The following is a 19,442-nucleotide window of genomic DNA, read 5'->3' on the forward strand; positions in this document are numbered from 1 at the left end:
GGGAAATGTTCCAGACTTGTTGCATTTTCCCGGAGTACTGCGTCAGGTTTTGTGAACTGGCAATTCAAAACAAGTCGTCATTGTATTATTACACACGTACAGTTGCGCACTGAAACGTTAAAGTCCCTTTTGGGCACATTAAGCATATTTTGTATTGGATATTTAATGTTGATGTAATTCGATGTGTATATTCACACACATTGAGTGCATGATGAAGTGCTGTTTGTGCTCATTGATCTTCAAACCTGATGCAGAGACTGCAACACAACACAATAAACCCCACCAACATTTAATTAAGCAGTCAGACACGAGTGATTACTGGGACTCACGCGCACACGCACGCACACACACGCACACACACACACATTTACATTTAGTCTGGTCTGAGAGAAAGACTTTATTGAGTTTGAGAGACATTCAGAAGAAGAGCTGCTCTCAGATCACACAAGAAGACATTTCCGTTCACATTTGCACACGTTTTCTCATGTCTAGTCAGTTTTACCAGGTGCTAAATATGCTGAAATATGCTGTGCGTTGAAGAGTTCAATGAAGTTATTGCCATTTTACAATTTGCAAATTTAAGACCGAATTCTTCTCTGTAAATTATTCACAAAAGTCCACACTATTATCCACAACAAAATAAGGTACTTCAGATTATACAGTTAATAATATCAAAATAAAGTGATCAATCGTTTGATTACAGCTTTAATTCAATTCCAAATACTCATATACCCGTGAACTTCCACAGTTGTAAAGAATAATTCTGTTGCAGTTAACTGGGATAAATGTTAGGAAGTGTGATGAAGTCGTGTAACTGATACATATGAGCAGATGTTTCTCGTTAGTGCTGTTCAGAAGATGTTTCACATGGTTGAACTTCTCCGTGGAAAATTCAAACGGGTCGCATGCGCAACGATATCGATGGAAGCCCGGAATAATGAATGGTTGATGCGTGTGCACGCTGCGCGGATAGCAGAGCACAATTTCACTTCAAAGACCCGCACACATCTGTGTCAAATGAATGTCATGAGGAAATAGTGCAGACGTGGCTGACATGAGGATTCAAATAAAGTACATCTTAAAGAAATGTCTATAGCGATATTTACGCGTTGTATCGATAACATTGGATCGTTGGTCATTGGATCGATCCAGATCGAGGAATCGTTACACCCAAAAATGGTTAAATACTCACACAGCACAGAAATTAGTAATATATGAGAAAAGAAATAATTATAATATAAAATATAACTACTACAAAAAACTCTAAAACAAAAAAGGGATAAAGAGATGTCTATATGAATTTAATAATGACAGCAGTAATTCCTCAAATGATGCAGAAGAGTGTTATAACTGGACAGCACTTTTAGCACTGCGGAAGTCTTGTTAAACATTTTTTTTCACATTTTTAACAATGTGCATCAATGTGTGTTCATGCATCACAGCAGATTTCTGTCATTTCTGTGTCATTTCCAGCACAGCTCAAATTCTGTATTGAGTTTAATAGAATTCTGTGCTGGAAATGACATTTTTAACACTTTTGAAATAAAATGACTACTTTGTCTTGCTGAGGCTAATTTCATAGCTGACGGTCTATATATCCTAAATACACACAATTAAATCATATTTACACACTTTTTGCATAATATTGGCAAAATTACAGCTTGATTGTATCTGACGCCCAATAAGAAGTGATATTTCCCTTGATTTATCTTTGTGTTGTCTCATTTCATCTCCAGCGTGCTCTTCACTCACACTTTTGTCCACTTGGTTAACAAGTGCACTAACAATTGAACTAAACAAAAAGACTTTTAAGAGGCAACATTGTTGCGTGTGGTGGAAATGACGGCACAACTGTGGGACAGTCCTAATTTGTATAGAAATCATTTTCACATAATAAATATTGACATGGCTTCTGTTTATTTCACTATTTATTCAGATATCATAGTTTCAATCCTGTACTAATTTGTATTTTTTTAATGGATTATAATGATCATTGTGAATGGAGTGCTAAATCAACACAGATAGTGTGTGCACATAAACAACATATCAGCAGCTGCAATACTGCTTAGGCCGTTTTTTTTGATGATAAAATGTTATTAATCTGTCGAACACAGAATTCAGAAACAAATGTATACTGTACATCATGACCTCTCGTGTGATTTTGCTTAAATATTACATCCGATCGGTATATAAAATGTCCTGTGAAATTGTGCTGTGTAAAGAGTGGGAACACTGAAAAAGTCGAATCGATAAGAAAAGAAACAACAAGCCACATGATTTGAGGTATCATTCATGTCTGCAGCACAAACGGGGTAAAATGACTTTGAAAAACCCTTAATATCAGAATAGTACTCTGGGAAAGTACTCTGGGAAAGTGCTCTGGGAATGTACTCTGGGAAAGTGCTCTGGGAATGTACTCTGGGAATGTACTCTGAGAAAGTGCTCTGGGAATGTACTCTGGGAAAGTGCTCTGGGAATGTACTCTGGGAATGTACTCTGAGAAAGTGCTCTGGGAATGTACTCTGGGAGAGTACTCTGGGAAAGTACTCTGGGAATGTACTCTGGGAATGTACTCTGCGAAAGTGCTCTGGGAATTTACTCTGGAAATTTACTCTGGGAATGTACTCTGGGAAAGTACTCTGGGAATGTACTCTGGGAGAGTACTCTGGGAGAGTACTCTGGGAATGTACTCTGGGAAAGTACTCTGGGAATGTACTCTGGGAGAGTACTCTGGGAATGTACTCTGGGAAAGTACTCTGGGAAAGTACTCTGGGAATGTACTCTGGGAAAGTACTCTGGGAAAGTACTCTGAAGTGCCAAACTAATCATATCATCTCAAACTGTGAATACAGAAAAACAATTAGCTGAAGATCCCCAGTAGAATCTGTGGTGCCAAGAGTGCATGACAGACACACAAACATGACAATTCTGTCATCATTTACCAGAGGTGTGGACTTGCGACTCGACTCGACAGAATCAAAAAAGACTTGCGACTCGACTTAGACAGCAATGACATGCAACTTGACTTGGACTTCAGCCGTATGACTTGGAAATACTTATACTTTTTAAAACCAAAGATAAGAGTTGTATAATTAAAAATGTGCAGTAAATCAACAATTAATTTCCCAAATAAACGATTAATTTGATTTACAAATCTGCATGTCAACACTCCTTATTCAACCAATCAGACAACCAACCAATCAGCTTCCACGAAAGCTGGACCAAGTTTGAAGACAGCGGCGCGCATTTAAGGACAAGGACACAGCAAAAATGATACCAAAGGTGATATGATTGGGATATATTGAATACAGCGTTAAAGGCAACAGAAGGATTGCAACATGTAGAACCTGTGGTTCCAAAATTACAGACACCTCGTCGACAACGTCCAATTTTGTGAGGCATCTGAAAATCCACAGACAGAGGTAAGTTGTTAACTAATTTACATCAGCTATGGTTCAGTAACATACATGTCTATGGCAGCACACGAGAGATTTACAGGCTAACAAAGTCTGCATATCGAACCGCAAACTATTGTTTTACTGCGGTCAGTAGCGTTTAACGTGTTATAGCAATTGGTGTAATGGACTAAATCTACCCAGTGTTTTATCACGCTGTTGTATGACCTCGATAAAGGAACTGCATTTATTGTGACCACACACACGTTGGTGCTTTTTGAGCATAACTGGTCAGAAAGTGCATGTAAACACATTTATTCATTTGCGGACGTGCTGGTCCTCTGTCATGCGTTTAGCTATAGCCTATATTTAATTATATTGGTTACTGTTCTAAAAATCACAAAACCGATCATTTACTCTGTTCGCAGCCCTTTACAGTATATAACTCGTATATGCAACTTAAATGTCTGCAATTAGCCACTGCCTGGTAATATTTCAGATTTCATTCACCAGTTCAGCACGTTCAGCATCCGTTCATATGGAGGCCCAAACCTGCATAAATAATAAATGAATAAATGTAATAATAAAAAAATAAATAAAGGAATAAATGTCTTGATAAAACAAATATAATTAGTTTTTAATTAAATGTATTCCTGAACTTATTATTGTATGACTTTATTCCTTTTATTATTTTCTATATTAATTTTTAACTTTATTTTTATTCTTTTTAGCTTTTAATTATTTATTTTGCATATTTTTTTATTTGTGTTAATTTATTTTTTTATATTAATTTATTCCCACATATATTTATTTCCATATTTATATATTCCCATATTTATTTATTTATACATGTATTTATTTTTACTCCTTGCGGAGCTCCAGTGCATCATTGGTTGAGAGCTCAATACTTATCGGAAGCAGATGGACGTCCCACATTAGCACACTTTAACTCACACAGATTTTGAATATGCGGGGAAAAGTTTTGCAGAGAGTTTAACAATCCAGGATGTGATAAGACATTCATACCGGACACAGCTCTCCTAAACCATCAATAAGCACCTCTACTCTAAATGAAACATAGTTATTTGATGCGTGATTATCGACTTCATTCGCATGTCGCGCAACTCTAGCTATAGATTTTTCATTTTTTATTGCAGATACATACATAAACGATCAGGGAAATGAAGCATGGTTGTATCTTTTACAATGAACAATCATAAGAACAGAAAACAATATTATGGATTTGCAGACATCAAAATATGAAGTTATATACGCAGAAAAAAAAAGAAAAGGACTAGGTTAAATCATATCATTTATGAAACTTGCTCATTTTGTGGATTTGTTGAAGAAACAGCTCCCCATTTATTTTGTGATTGTAGTATAACCAATAAATCTTGGATTGACTTAAGCTCTTATGTTTTTACAATAAGCCAGTGGTAAGCAGGACTCGCCCACATCATTATCATACAAGAGACCGAAATGTAAGAATAAATACAAAAATAAATAAATGTGGGAATATTTAAATATAGAAATAAATACATGTGGGAATAAATAAATATAAAAATAAATGAATGCATAAATAAATAATAAAAAAAACTAAAACAAATGTAAGAATAAAAAATGTTTTAAAGAATAAAAATAAAAAGAGAAAATAACAAATAAAGGAAAAAAAAGTCATACACAAATAAATTATATTTGTTTTATCAAGACATATATTCCTTTATTTATTTTCTTATTATTACATTTATTTATTTATGTATTTATTTATTATTTTTGCATGTTTTGTCCTCCATACTTTCACTGCGTGTTTAGAGTTAAAGTTTGGTTTGCCTTAATGTGTGTCCAAAGATAAGATCCATGTATCATCTTTATTACCCTCTTTGGTCTTTACAGGTTGATATCGATAAAAAAAAAAGAAGATAAAATTAGATTATAAATTAGAAACTTCTAGATAAAATTAGTATACAGTAATTAATACTCTGATACTAATTTGCGCAAAGCGCACTAATGACTTGTTTAAGACTTGAAGCTAAAAGTTGCGGACTTGTAAATTGACTTGGACTTGGCTGCCTTGACTTGGGACTTGACTCGAGACTTTAATGCAATGACTTGAGACTTACTTGTGACTTGGAAAACAATGACTTGGTCCCACCTCTGTCATTTACTCACCATCATGTCTTTCCAAACTTTAAATCTACCTTAGATATGTAGATGTTTAGCAGTGCATGAAACATTTAACCAAACATGACATGCAAATCCCTGTTAAAGATGAATGCAAAGATGACTCTGAAGAGTGAAGTTCATTCTCAGAAAAGTTGTTTGCAGATGCCACTTGCTTCAATGAGTGACTTAAGTGTGCAAAATATTTTAGGGCCAATGTATTTAGTTCACCGTTAAGATGAAGCTTCTCGATTAAAAAACAGCACGAGTAACGCTGGTAAATCAAGAAGTTTTCTTAATTAAAGATGTATTGTGAAATCCCTGCGGACACAGTCAGGTGCGTATGGTTGACCTGTTTTCCACAGAGAAACGCTGCGGGATGATTGTAATGTGGCCGCATCTGTTTGCTGTGCATCTGCCATTGTTGTGTTGAAAGTCTCAGCATTCACTCTGTCATTTTTAATTTCGCCACTCATCTGTAATGGTTGTTTTAAACCATTGCATGTTTTATCTCACTAGTGTGTCACGCAGGAATTCTGTCAGGTTTTTGAGTTGTAAAATACTTGATCTATTCATCCCATAGACTTGTGGAACAATTCAAAAGCATTTTGACATCTGATGAAGAGGTTTATTGTAATTCTTGTCTAAACATTTGCAATAGTCTGACTAATAATGTTCCGTGATGACCAGCTGTCTTGAGTTTTTTCTTCTTCTTACTAATGATCATTAAATTCATCTTCGCAAGATAGAATGTGTTGTAATCTTCTCTTGAGGTAAAATCCAATCTAACTGAACTGATGTTATGTCGAAGAAGCAAAGCTAGGGGTCTCTCTTCAGAGTCTCGCGCATCTCTGAACTTGAGAAAAGGCACATGAGAAAAGGCACATTAGCAGACAGAATTTGCATGTCCCGCCCCCGGACAAACGGGCATAAAGGGAGGGAGTCTTCTCTCAGCACCAGAGCCTCGGAATGCGCTTTTGCAAAGCCTCGCCAGGTACATCGCTTGTACGCGTGGCTTTCACTTCCCAACCCGTCGCGCTGCTTGGCCAGGACCATTGACTCGGCTACACGATTCAGTTCGCCAGGCCCCCGCCCCTTTTCGCCGCCGTCCGCTTTACCTCTGTGCATTGGCGTCAACACCCTGCTTGCGGAGATCGCGATCCTTCTACTTAAAAACGCAATAGAGCCTGTCCCTCCAGCTGAGATGAAGAAACATCTCTACAGCCCTTACTTCATCATACCTAAGAAAGGCGACGACTTATGACCGATCTTGGACTTGTGAGTTTTCAACCAAGCCTTGCACAAACTCCTGTTCAAAATGCCGTGTACAATGGACACGCAACCTATTGGCTCCTGGAAAGGGCCCCCGCTGCGTTGGCACATCAACTGCCTAGAGTTGCTGGCTGTATTTACTCCCACTAATTTGGGGCAAGCACATCATGATCCATTCAGACAGCACCGCGACGGTAGCGTACATACATTTCCAAGGCGGCGTGTGCTCCTGTCACATGTCACAACTCGCCCACCATTTCCTCACTTGGAGCCAGCAGTGACTCAGATCGCTGCACGCCACTCACATCCCAGGTCGCCTCAACACGGCAGGGTATGCTCAGCAGAGAGTGGAGGCTTCTCCTCCAGTTAGTCCAGCTGATTTGGGAACGGTTCGGAAAACACAGGTAGACCTGTTCGCTTCCCAAGAGAACTTCCACTGCCCGCTCTGGTACTCCCTAACGAAAGCTTCCCTCGGGACAGACGCGCTGGCACACAGCTGGCCCTGGGGGCTGCGCAAGTATGCATTTTCCCCCAGTGAGCCTTCTTGAACAGGTGCTGTGCAAGGTCAGGGAGGACAAGGAACAAGTCATTCTGTTGGCCCCCTACTGGCCCACTCACACTATGTTCTCGGATCTCGTTCTCCTCGCGACAGCCCCCTCCCTGGCGAATTCCCCTGATGAAGGACCTTCTTTCTCAGGGACGGGGCACACTCTGGCATCCACACCCAGACCTCTGGAAACTCCACGTCTGGCCCCTGGATGGGATGCGGAAGATCTAATTGGCCTACCACCTGCCGTTGTAGACATGATCAACCATGCCAGAGCTCCCTCTACCAGGCAACTTTACACCCCAAAGTGGCACTTGTTCACAAATTGGTGTTCGTCCCGGTCTGAAGACCCGCAGAGTTGCACAGTTCGGTCAGTGCTTTCATCCATGCAAGAGAGGTTGGAGGGGAGGCTGTCCCCCTCCACATTGAAGGTGTATGTAGCCGCTACTGCGGCCCACCACGACGCATTGGACGGCAAGTCCTTGGGTAAGCACGACTTGATTATCAGATTCCTTAGAGGCACTGGAGGTTTAATCTTCCCCGGCCAAGCCTGTTCCCCTCCTGGGGTCTTTCAGTGGTCCTCTCGGGCCTTCAGAGACCCCCCCCTTTGAGCTGCTTGACTCAGTTGAGCTCGAGGCCCTCTCCTTGAAGACGGCCCTCCTGATCGCGCTCGCCTCAATCAAGAGGGTTGGGGACCTGCAAGTGTTCTCTGTCAACGACACCTCCCAGGAGTTCGGTCTGGTAGATACCATGTCGTCCTAAGACCGTGACTGGGCTACGTGCCCAAGGTTCCTACAACCCCCTTCAGGGACCAAGTGGTGAACCTGCAAGCGAAGTTGCCCCTGGAGGAGGCAATAGCAGTCTTTTTCGTCGCTGTGTCCGGTGTACGCTTTGCGTACTTACCCTTCCCCTCCACTGAGTCAATCACGTGCGCTCTTATCCAGGGAGATCCCACTAATTCGGCTCCCTGGATGACTCCTCCCTAGCCCTCTGGTCCGTGAATTCAGCGGAGGAATTCCCTGACGAATGTCCGGGGACGGGACATGCAAATTCTGTCTGCCAATTTCTCATGGACCTTTTCTCAAGTTCAGAGATGCGCGAGGCTCTCAAGAGAGACCCCTAGTGTCGCTTCTTCGACACAACGTCTCATTCCCTCAATCAGGGAACGGAGGTTACAATAGTAACCTAGACGTTTCATTTATTTGAGTTTTCTATCTCTCTCTCTCGCTTTGTGTGAGAGTGTGCGTGTGTGTGTGTGTGTGTGTGTTTTGTGTGTGTGTTGTGTGTGTGTGTGTGTGTTGTGTGTGTGTGTGTGTGTGTGTGTGTGTGTGTGTGTGTGTGTGTGTGTGTGTGTGTGTGTGTGTGTGTTGAAATATTAAACTTTGAAAAGTCTCTATCTCATTCCATCACAATATACAGATGTGAAATGCAGGTGGCACACATTTTATCCCTCACAGATGTGCTCATCCATAGTCATTCAGTCTAATTTTCAGTTCAAGGACCACCCTAATTATTTCATTGAAAATCTCGGCTTCTGAGTGGACTAGAAGCTCAATCTAGGTGTCATTAGAAAGCTGATATCCTCCCCTTTGTGGTGATATGAAATATCATATCATATATCTCATATCAGAGCATATATAGGAGTGGAGGTGGCATAGTGGGCTAAAGCACATAACTGTTAATCAGAAGGTCACTGGTTTGATAAAATGTTTTGCATCGAAAATGGTTCATTATATAAAAGTGAAAAATACCCTTAAATTCAAACATTAAAGTGTATTAATATGATCCTGAACAATGTGCAAAATTATTAACATGACATGTAGAATACAATTTTGAATCTTGGTTTCTAAATGTCTCTTTGTTTTCTCAGGCCATATGCACTCATATTGCAGTGAACAAATATACATTGTCTTTATTACATAGTGGATATTTTCACCAAACACAATTCGCAGTTCAGGACAAACGCAAACATTTAGACTCACTGTTGTGCTGAAAATAAGTTTGTGTGCAGATTAAAAGATGATTCCATAATGAAGATAATTAACTTCATGGAGCAGCATCTGGACCGTTGGCTTTCAGTTTTTGGGGTGAACGAAGAGGAGAATTCAATTATCAGAGTGTTGTGAATCAGGACTGTGCAGGAAGAATTATCTCTGATGATTCTGTGCATACATGTACATTAATTAGATCTTTAGCGTCAATAGGACCACAATGTTAGACACAGATCTGAAAGAATAAAAACATAATAAAAAGCTACAAAGCAAAATGGGTTTGGTCGATGCATTCTGCAGCAAAACTAGGTCAAATGATCTCTTTTCAGGATAAATATGTTGGCTTTTTTAGCTTGGCGGCATATTTATGGTATCAAATGTAATATCATGGTACTTTGATATGTACCATGATACTAAATGATTTAAATACTTTGTTTTTTATTTGCTAATCCAATGAGAATACCATGATATCACCATGATACATTTCTGATGTTTTTATTCATTTATAATTATTCACTGAAAATGCCAAGAAAGAAAGTAATTAAGGTTTGGAATGCCACAAAACTGTAATTCTTCCCCGATGAAGACCTCTAAACCAAAATGCGTCAAACACAAGCCATCGGTGTCTTAAATTAAGCTTTAACAAGTTTACACAATAGTGAATGCTACTGATGTTAATATATTCTTCCAATAACAATGCACCTTCAAAAAACAAGAGTCTCTCTCTCTCTCTCTCTCTCTCTCTCTCTCTCTCTCTCTCTCTGGGTAATCGGGATTGTTTGATTGCATTTAGGTATATGCTGATTGCATTTAAAATGTAAAACCATTCGCTGCTATAAATAAACAAACACAAACTGCACAAAACAAATGTAAAAAATCAGACGTGCAATCACCTGAGCAACCAAACAGCTTCATTTCTGGATGGAACATCAAACACTCACCCTCATGACATTCCAAACCTGAATGACTTTTACTCGTGGAACACAATAGTAAGTCTGTTTGTCACACAAAGCTGTCGTATGACTTCAGTAGACTTGAAATTCAGCACATGAAACTACTTATGTGCTGCATTTACATCCATTTTGAAGCTTGAAAGCATCAGTCCTCATTCATTATTGCATGGTAAAGTGTGACCGATAAAGTCTTCAAAATGTCTCCTTTTGTCTTCCACAAAAGAAAGAAAGTTGGAATATTTGGAACAAGATACGGGTGAGTAAATGATGACAGAATTTTCAGTTTGGGAAGCAATCATGGTGTGTTTGAGAAGATAAAGCTCAGAGACAGACAGGTTACACATCTGTCAGGACTGTTTGGGTGTAAATCGTGCCTGAAGGCCGCTCGCAGCTCGCTCTGTCCACTCAAGCATTTGTGCACACGCTCCAGAATTACTACAGTAAACTCACTAAACCTCCTCCGGTCCAAACTGAGAGTCTGACAAGACGACTCTTCCATACACTAGTGAAATTAAGATATTTATATTCAAAACTGAATGTACACATTTGTTACTGAAAGTGTCTTACAATCATTACTTCAACTCTTACGAAACTGTCTCTCAATCATTACTGAAATCCCTTTCAAACAGACATGAAATGATCATACTGTATATTGATGTAACAAGATGTTGAGATGACATTGTCACATTGTGTCACATCCTCTCAATAACTTCTGTATGAACCAGTTTCACAGGTTGATGAGAGACGATTTCATTAGTTGACAAGAGCTTATTTCACCCAGACAACCCAGAACACCCTTAAAATCGTCAGGATACATTTGAAAAAGGCATTTTCATTTTCGAAATGCTCTCAATCCATACTGCTGTTTTCAAGTGTTTTCCAAAAGTTGCTCATCTATACTGAAACATGTGAAAAAGCTTCAATTCCATTCCGGGTGTATCGCTTGCACATAGTGCCTTTCCACTGCATCGACAAAACGTCTCATTCCCTCCATCAGGGAACGGAGGTGTAAAGGGATCAATGGAAAGGAGGAGGCGAGAACCGTCCTTTCAACATAAATAATGGTTTAATAATAAACTAAAACAGAAGACAAACACACACATGACGGACATGTCCGTAAACTATCTCTCTCTCCCGCACGATCCTCTGCAGTCGACATTTATCCCTCTCGAATAATGGTAAGGATTGACACCTGTGGGAAATCACAGGTTTTGTGTTGCAGTGCGAGCTGAAGAGGGATAAAAGAGCAATCTAAACCGCCGGAGGAGAAAGAGAGAAATGCACGCAGCAGAGTTGAGTGTGTGTTTATTTGTTGTGACACTGAAAAGTGTAAAGTCTTCCGTTGGACATTTACCCAGCCCTCGCTTCCTCCTTAAGAAGAGAGGTAGAGATCTGTCACATGTGGTGCCGAAACCTGGGACTAAGAATAACAAAACGCCATCATGGAATCCTCGCCACTGGCCAAAGTAATCAAGACCCTCGCCGGCATACACCAAGCCCAACATCAGGCCTGCTTGAGCTGCGTGTTGAACAGAAGCAGCGGTTCCAGGCACTCTTTCAAGCTCAAGCAGAGGATCGGCAGCTTTTCATTAATGCATATAAATACATTGCACTAATGTTAACATCAATATCAGATTATGGATATTACGGTATAACGCTAGCGGGTGGAGTTTAGGCCAGGGTTTAGGGTAAGGGGTTGGAGGGGTCAGGAGTAAGATTTAGAATAAAAGGTTATGTTATGGTTAGGTTATTGTTTTATCATTTCAACAGTACAACCCAAAACAAATCCTTTTTTTCACATTGCAGTATTACACAAGACTTGAAAAGATGCAAGTGTTAATTGTGCGTGCTGGTAGACTCGGAGCAGCAGATCCATTCAAAACCAGAAGATGAGAAGCATGTCTTAAAGAACAGCATTTTAATTCTTTCTGTTCTTCTCTGACATTATGGCAAATGAATGTATGTGATCGTTTATCAGTGTATTCCCTATAACATCTGTGAAATGTCAAGAGAGAATGCAAAATATGATTGCACATTATAGAGATGAATTTAACAGTCTAGTGTGTTCCACAAATCAGCGTCGATGGTTCTCGTTGGCTCTGTGGGAGATTTAAACTGTTCTATAAGTTTCAAATGAGAACATGTTTCTCTGCACACAGATAACCAAACCCATTCAAACGAACAAATGACAATGAAATGAATGAATGATAAAGTGATAAAGTGAAAGCAGAACTGGGCCAGGAGAAAAACACACTACCCGTCCATCCAGGTCACATGCTCTCACCCGATCTGTTAAAAGTGCATAAGAAATCTATATTAACAGCTTGTCTGTATGCTACATCAAAGCCTGATGCTGTAGGCCAATTTCACATCGAATTTCAAGCATTGCTCGACCCACGTATGAAAAATTGTAATCCTGGAGCCGTCATTTGCAAACAGGCTAAGCAGCGGCGAGAGTCAAACAGCCATATTTCATAATAATCTGTCTCTAATGTTGCCGCAAATAGGCCCATTTGCCAGAATGTGTTGATAAGTGTGTGTGTGTGTGTGTGTGTGTGTGTGTGTGTGTGTGTGTTTGGACAGTCATCTGTCAGGTGAGGAGACAAAGAGAGAGAGAAAATTCCCTGCTGAGAAAACCAGCTTAACCCAGCCTAAGATGTTTTTGCTAAACTGGTTAAACTGGCCTCACCATGTTGGTTTTTAGTTGGTGTATCTGGTCTCAGAGTCTGGTTATGATGGTTTTTTTAGGCTACCTGGTCTTCCAGTGTAGCCAGGTTGGTTTTTAGCTGGTCTCCCAGCCTGGTCATGTTAGTTTTAATTGGTTTAGCTGGTTGACCAGCCTGTTCATATTGTTTTTTTTTTTTTTAGATGGGGCTAGCTTGTCTCAAAAATGGCCATGTCAGTTTTTAGTTGGTCTAGCTGGTCTCCCAGCCTTGGCCATATTTGTTTTAGAAGGTCAAGCTGGTCTCCTAACATGGCCATACCAGATTTAAGCTGGTCTAGCTGGTCTCAAAGCCTGGTCATGCTGGTTTTTATTTGGTCTAGCTGGTTTCCCAGCCTGGTCATGTTGGTTTTAATTGGTTTAGCTGGTCTCCCAGCCTGGCATGTTGTTTTTTTTAGAAGGTTTAGGTGGTCTCCCAGCCTGATCATGTTGGTTTTTAGTTGGTCTAGCTGTTCTCCCAGATTGGCCATTTTATTTTTTAAATGGGCTAGCTGCTCTCCAAACATGGCCATGCCAGTTATTAGCTGGTCTAGCTCGTCTCCCAGTTTGTTCATGCTAGTTTCAACTGGTCTAGCTAATCTCCAAACATGGCCATGCCAGTTTTTAGCCAGTCAACCAGCTTCGTTTTTACCAAGTGAACCGGTTGAAACCCCAGCCATCAAAACAGACCAGTCTAACCAGTTTGTGCAAATAGCTAACCACTTTAACCTGGTTTAAGATGGGTTTACCGCAGGGAAATTCACAAAGATGGTTTAAAGAAAAAAATAATCTTACTTTGTGGATCAGGTATGAAAGTCAGTGGAACATTTTCCCTCCGAAGACCTGTGAAAACAAACACAATGTTTCAGATGAGAAACTCCCCTGAATATACAGTGACCTGGTATATTTTACATGCAATCAACTCACACTTTCAGAATAAAGACTTCAGAATATTATTTTCTCTTGATATAATTATGATGTCTTATCTGTATTTTGTAGAAATACAAATTTTATATTATTGTGCAAAATAGCGATTCATTTAATTTGGCAGCCGCTGGGTTGAAGAGTCACTCTGACATTTTAGGATAATTGTGCAGCAACGTTGTTATTTTTCATTAGAAATGTTGATTAAATGCTTGGAGGGAGACAAAATGTGCCCGTCAAACCCAAAAATGTGTAAATATAGGATTAATGGAGACAATTTACTATGGATACTCAAATCTCTATAGAGCACAGTGCGTTTATGTGTGTGTGTGTGTGAGTGAATGTGTATGTGTGTGAAAGAGAGAGAGTGTGTCTGTGTGTGTGTGTGTGTGTGTGTGTGAGAGAGAGAGAGAGAGAGAGAGAGAGAGAGTGTGTGTTTGTGTGTGTTATTGTGTTGTCTATCCTCTAAACATTTTCAAACAAGAACATCAAGATTAAGGGTTTGAGGTAAATAAACATTTCTGTATCAAACATCCGACACAACAAACATCTCTTGTTTCAGAAAGCTTGATTTATTTCAAGTTCTTCAGAGTTTCGGTTCTGATGGTTCTGAAGGTGAAATCTCTATCCGAGGAACTTCAGTCATAAATGTACACATTAAACATATTTACAAATCCAGTATGCGCAGAAATAAAACTTAAGATAAACATTAAGGCTGTCATCTGCCTTAATGTGGTCAGGACTTTTCTCAGGGTGTTCTCTCTTGAGTCCAGAAGTAATCTAGCAACTTGGCCGTGAGTTTTGTGCAGAAAAGCACCACTTACATTTTCGGCAGAAACAATATGAATCTTGAAGTTGTCTGTGCTGTCGATGTTGGTTTGTGTAGTTGTGTGTGTGTTCTAGGACATTTTGTCTTGTTTGAAGCTGTATATGTGCTCCTGGCAGCTCTATTTTTGTCGGAATATCAGTACTTTTGTATTATTGTGATGACGGGGCAGTGTGCGACAGAAGTTCATTTGCAAGCAGAAGGCATTTGACTCTGTATCCAATTCCTGCTTTAATTTGAGCCTCTCCACATTGAAATTAACCCCTCTCCATGCCCACATCACTGTCAAGAGCGGGTCACCACGGAAACGGTTACCAGGGCAACAAAGGGAGGTGGCGAGTGGAGACCCTCCTCCTCTGAGTGCTCGGTGAGGGGCTCGTTTGAGCTCATTACAAAAATGGGCTCAGCCATGTTGAATTAGCACTAATTAGGATAATTATGCTCACTCGCTCACTCTGCTGGAGAAAACGGCTTCCGCTGAAAGCGCATGCATAAATTACTCATGTCACAATCACATAGCATTGTGGGCAAAGGTATTAAAGCATGTGGGTAGAATAATCAGATCAAGATAAAAAAGATACAATAATATGTACTATATATTACATAATTCAACAAATAATGACAACTTAATAATATTTAAATAATTTTAAATATCACGTATAACAAAAGTTATAATTCATATAGTTTAAATGTGTCTCATTATTGTGGCAGACTAGTAAAGCATTGATCAGTCAAAACAAAAAGTGTCTTTAGAAGTCATCATATAATTTATTACCATATAATTGAACAATATCATTGGCATTCTGTCCACAGTAATCCATTTTGCAATTTAATTTGTGTCAATCTGTTCGAGATAGATTTATTATAACAGCTTTTCCTTCTCCATGCCATGTCACAGCAACACCACAGTCTGCTCTGTGCCATGTCACAGCAACACCTCAGCCTGCTCCATGCCATGTCACGGCAACGCCTCAGCCTGCTCCATGCCATGTCACAGCAACACCTCAGCCTGCTCCATGCCATGTCACGGCAACGCCTCAGCCTGCTCCATGCCATGTAACAGAAACGCCTCAGCCTGCTCCGTGCCATGTTACAGCAACGCCTCAGCCTGCTCCACTCCATGTCCCCATCAAGATTGAGTCTGCTCCACACTATGTCCCAATCAAGTCTGAGTTGGTTCCATGTACTCCTGCCTGCCATGGCCAACAAACCAATGTCACGCCTGCCACAGCCAACGAGCAAATGCCCACACCTGCCATGGCCAACGAGCTGGAAGATTCATCTGTCCCAGAGCCTGCGTTACCAGCCTCGCCCATCCCAGAGCCTGGGCTGCCAACTTCGGTCTCCCAGAGGAGGAGGACGAGAAAGGCTTCTGTTTCCAAATCTCTGCCAGTGTTCACAATCACAGAGGTTGTTTCCAAGTCTCTACCATTGTTCACGACCACAGAGGTTGTTTCCAAGTCTCTACCATTGTTCATGACCACAGAAGTCGTTTCCAAGTCCCTGCCATTGTTCACGACCACAGAGGTCTTTCCCGAGACTATGTCCATGCCTATGACCACAGAGGTTGTTTCCGAGCCTATGCCAATGTTCCTAACCAGAGAGGTCATCTCTGAGTTTTTGCAATGCCCACTACCACAGAGGTCATACCGAAGTCGCTGTCTACACCCACGACCACAGAGGTCGTTCCCAAGTCTCTATCCATGCCCACAACCACAGAGGTCACTCCTGAGACTCTGCTCATGTTCACGAACACTGAGGTCATTTCCCAGTCATCCTGGACTATTAGCCTCATGCCTTCCATGGCTCCACCTTCTATGGCTCTGCCCCTCGGGCCTGCCATGGCTCAGCTTTCTACGGCTTTGCCCCTTGAGCCTGCCATGGCTCTGCCTCCTATGGCTTTGCCCCTTGAGTTGCCACGGCCTTCTACGGCTTCTCCCCTTGAGCCTCCCATGTCTCCGCCATCCATGACTCTGCCCCTCAAGCCTCCCATGGCTCCGTCTTCCACGGCTTTGCCCCTCGAGCCTGCCATGGCTCTGCCTTCCACGGCTACACCCTCAGAGAATTCCATGGCTCCAGTATCTAGTCTGTGGCTGCCTCCCAAGCCTCGTGACCCTCTTTCAGCCCAGTAGTGGCCAATCAGGCCTCATGATCCACTCCCTACCCTGAGGTGGTCTTCTGGGTCTCATGGCCGTCCACCTGATCTGCTAAGGTATCCTTGGCCTCCTGGCCATTCGCCACATCTGCTCTGGGCTTTTGAGTCTCCTGGCCATCCGACTGACCTGCTCTGGTCTTCTGTGTCTCCTGATCATCTGCCTGATTTGCTCTGGTCTTCTGGGTCTCCTGGCCTTCCGCCTGATCTGCTCTGGTCTTCTGGGTCTCCTGACCATCTGCCTGATCTGCTATGGTCTTCTGGGCCTCCTGGCTGTGTATCTGATCTGCTCTGGGTTTCCTGGCCGTCCGCCTGATCTGCTCTGGTTCCCTGGTTGTCTGCCTGATCTGCTCTGGTTTCCTTAGTCCCCTGGTCGTCTACCTGATCTGCCCAGGTTTCCTTGGTCCCCTTGTCGCCCACCTGATCTGTCCTGGTTTACTTGGCACCATGGTCGACCGCCTGATCTGATCTGGTCTCCTGGGTCCTTTGACCAACAGCTTGTTCTGCTCTGGACTCTTTGTTCTCCGGCTCCATCTTGGCTCTGCCTCAACTTCCTGCCCTCCTTGGGCATCATGAGCCGCCAGTTGAGGGTGGGGGTTATGTTATGATTCACTTTTGCCATTTTGCAACTGTATCTGTCAATCAGTCCAAGATTTATTATGAGGTCTTCTTTAAGGATGCATCAATTGTCACCTGCATCAGACAGAAACATTTGGAGCATCTTGGTTGCGTTGCATCATAAACATATTGTTTTAGGTCACATTGTAAAATTAAATGAAGTTTGGAATGACCTCAGAAAAACACATCTTGAGATCTCTTGGTTTGGATTTGCATTCCATCAAGCTGTGTTTGTATGCAAAAACATGTTCTCATCTTGTTGGTAAAGGTGGTTTGTTCTCTTCATAAGCTGCTAGTCGCCTATACAGTGAGTTTCACTTACTGCCCCCTGGAGAAAACAGGTGGTACTTCAAGCTTGAGTTGCTTATATGGAAGGATTAATTGCATACATTTTTTTAACATGTTATTTTTTTATATAACGAATCACACTGAATTAACACTTTGAATTGACTTAATTGAAAGCCCTAAATATAAAATATAATGGCATATATAATTAGCTCAACATTTAAGTTATATAGTCTTATATGTACTATATGATTCTAATAGATACAGGTGAAACTCGAAAAATTAGAATATCGTGCAAAAGTTCATTAATTTCAGTAATTCAACTTAAAAGGTGAAACTAATATATTATATAGACTCATTACAAGCAAAGTAAGATATTTCAAGCCTTTATTTGACATAATTTTGATGATTATGGCTTACAGCTTATGAAAACCCCAAATTCAGAATCTCAGAAAATTTGTGAAAAGGTTCAGTATTGTAGGCTCAAAGTGTCACACTCTAATCAGCTAAACACCTGCAAAGGGTTCCTGAGCCTTTAAATGGTCTCTCAGTCTGGTTCAGTTGAATTCACAATCATGGGGAAGACTGCTGACCTGACAGTTGTGCAGAAAACCATCATTGACACCCTCCACAAGGAGGGAAAGCCTCAAAAGGTAATTGCAAAAGAAGTTGGATGTTCTGAAAGTGTTGTATCAAAGCACATTAATAGAAAGTTAAGTGGAAGGGAAAAGTGTGGAAGAAAAAGGTGCACAAGCAGCAGGGATGACCGTAGCCTGGAGAGGATTGTCAGGAAAAGGCCATTCAAATGTGTGGGGAGCTTCACAAGGAGTGGACTGAGGCTGGAGTTACTGCATCAAGAGCCACCACACACAGACGGGTCCTGGACATGGGCTTCAAATGTCAAACGTCTTACCTGGGCTAAAGAAAAAAAGAACTGGTCTGTTGCTCAGTGGTCCAAAGTCCTCTTTTCTGATGAGAGCAAATTTTGCATCTCATTTGGAAACCAAGGTCCCAGAGTCTGGAGGAAGAATGGAGAGGCACACAATCCAAGATGCTTGAAGTCCAGTGTGAAGTTTCCACAGTCTGTGTTGGTTTGGGGAGCCATGTCATCGGCTGGTGTTGGTCCACTGTGCTTTATTAAGTCCAGAGTCAACGCAGCCGTCTACCGGGACATTTTAGAGCACTTCATGCTTCCTTCAGCAGACAAGCTTTATGGAGATGCTGACTTCATTTTCCAGCAGGACTTGGCACCTGCCCACAATGCCAAAAGTACCAAAACCTGGTTCAATGACCATGGTATTACTGTGCTTGATTGGTCAGCAAACTCGCCTGACCTGAACCCCATAGAGAATCTATGGGGCATTGCCAAGAGAAAGATGAGAGACATGAGACCAAACAACGCAGAAGAGCTGAAGGCCGCTATTGAAGCATCTTGTTCTTCCATAACACCTCAGCAGTGCCACAGGCTGATAGCATCCATGCCACGCTGTATTGAGGCAGTAATTAATGCAAAAGGGGCTCAAACCAAGTACTGAGTACATATGCATGATTATACTTTTCAGAGGGCCGACATTTCTGTATTTAAAATCCTTTTTTTTTATTGATTTCATGTAATATT

The sequence above is a fragment of the Xyrauchen texanus genome, chromosome 2 (assembly GCF_025860055.1).
Source record: "Xyrauchen texanus isolate HMW12.3.18 chromosome 2, RBS_HiC_50CHRs, whole genome shotgun sequence".
Lineage (NCBI taxonomy): Eukaryota > Metazoa > Chordata > Actinopteri > Cypriniformes > Catostomidae > Xyrauchen > Xyrauchen texanus.